The 2218-nt window shown below is 39.6% G+C and overlaps 1 non-coding gene across 1 annotated transcript; it reads right to left on the bottom strand.

The window, feature by feature from the left end:
* Window positions 1–2090: 2090 nt before the first annotated feature.
* LOC123630867 lies at window positions 2091–2218 on the bottom strand. The gene has a single exon (XR_006732808.1). It is a non-coding gene; the product is annotated as a small nucleolar RNA SNORA25 (small nucleolar RNA).

The raw sequence follows: 2218 nt of genomic DNA, 5'->3' as shown, positions 1-2218 counted from the left end.
CTCACTGTTAGTGGCACAGAATGTTAAAATGATATTGAATCGAAGATATAATGTCTATAGGTAGAAAAACATATCTATCCATATAAAACGGGAAAGGTATTGGTCATATACACACACAGGTCAGATCACATATTTGGATTCCTCACTGTCCAATTTATTTTGAACATTAAAAAAAATGAACTTCCACTGGAACCCCAACAAAGCTGATTTAAACAAGCTCCATTTAAGTAAGCTTACTGGAGAGGTTGTGAACAAAGACTAATTTACGTAATAACATTCTCTAAATAAGCTGTATTCTGTGAACTAATGTAAACAAGGTAAAATATGAAATGTAGACAGCTTTATCTTCGGTATGCTGAGCAAGTAACATTGGATTTATTCAACTATTTGAAGTAATTTATTGCCTATAGTTCTAGCTACTTCTAAGAAATATTTAAAACTTTAAAAAATCTAAATATTTTTATTAGAAAATTCCCACAAATATCTCAGTTCAACAATTACGTCACACAGGCTATGTCCGATCAGTTTCACAAAGTGCTTGGCTCCATGTCACCGGCAGAATGGCCCTAAGTGCACATGGGAAAGGCACGTCCTTGGGACATCCTCTCACTATATTTAGGTTATGAGGAACAATCACACTTGAATCACACTCCATGACCATAGCCACAGTCTATTTGATGCCTCTGTGTAAAGTGTGGTCATGGAATGTGCCAGGGTTGGTCACGCAATGAAAATCCTGGCTGGGCGCGGTGGCTCACGCCTGTAATCCTAGCACTCTGGGAGGCCAAGGTGGGTGGATCCCTTGAGCTCAGGAGTTCGAGACCAGCCTGAGCAAGAGTGGGATCCCATCTCTACTAAAAATAGAAAAAAATTAGCCTGGCAACTAAAAATAGAAACAAAAAATTAGCCCAGTGGGGTGGCTCACAATTGTAGTCCCAGCTACTTGGGGGGCTGAGGCAGGAGGATCGCCCAGGAGTTTGAGGTTGCTGTGAGTTAGGCTGACGCCACAGCACTCTAGCCTGGGTGACAGAGTGAGACTCTGTCTCAATTAAAAAAAAAAAGAAACTTCTGGCCTGCGGCATAGCACAAATTGTCTATGATTTGTAGTCTGCTTTTACCTGCTTAACTATTAATATTTCAGGACTACTCCCTGCGGCTTTACATAAGTAGGACAACTTAATTCGCATTTAAGTAAAAACCGAATTATATTTCATAGTAAACACCACTTCTTCCCCAATTGCAGTGCGTGACTGTTTGTGTTCCTCATACAGGTTTTAAAAAATTGATGATGTTAAGACACGATGCGAATTAGTTTCCATTTTTATTAAAGCTGTGTTTTGCTAAGGAATGTATTACACTTAAAGTTCAATACCATAAATAAAGATTAGTTCTGAAATCTTCTATTTTACTTATCAAAAATGTAAACATAAAGAAAATAATTCACCACTCCCTCTCCAATCCAGACCCAATGTATCAAGAAAAAAAAAATTCTTCCTTTCAGGCAAGTTCTTTCTTCAGAATGAGCAGCACAGACTTGATTAAAATATGTCAGTCCTCTAGACTGCAAAGACAGGTCCGGAATGACCAGTGCCCACTGTGACATGGGTCTATGGGGCTGTGACTCAAGTCCATCTCCTCCTGCGGAGACTACTCAACTGCCCTCAGAGAGGAACTCTTCTCTGTCCATTCAGCGCCAGGGACAGGGACAGCAGGGAGGCATCCAGCACGTGACGCTGGGATGGATACAACACCAAGAAGTCATCCTCCAAGAGGCGGAGCAGAGCCAGCAGCGACCTCGCCATTCTGGATGAGTATGAGCCATAGGATACTGAGCTGGAAGGATTCTGAGAAATCATCTAGTCATTTTACACATGGCCTCAATCACTAAGTCTTCTAATATTGAAGAGAACGTTGATTAAAGTTTATGGAATACTCTGATATACTTATTTATCTTCCTAAAACTATTTAAACCCAATAAAATTATGTTTCAACTTCAAATACCAGTAAACTCTAAGCCCATATAGGCTGAAAACTAATTTTAAGCATAATTTATAGCATTTTCATTTTTTTCATTTTTTTCCCCCAAAGTCTTGTACCTCTCCTCAGGAAAATATAGCACTATTTAGTGTTATGGCATCCTACAGAGAACTTCAATATTTGGTCACAGCGTTAAGAGCACTTGGTTTCACAACTCCACGAGCCCTCTTTGAAATGACCA

This window comes from Lemur catta, chromosome 1, assembly GCF_020740605.2.
Source record: "Lemur catta isolate mLemCat1 chromosome 1, mLemCat1.pri, whole genome shotgun sequence".
Classification (NCBI taxonomy): Eukaryota; Metazoa; Chordata; class Mammalia; order Primates; family Lemuridae; genus Lemur; species Lemur catta.
The sequence above is the reverse complement of the archived record's forward strand: the minus strand, read 5'-3'. Positions and strand labels throughout refer to the sequence as shown.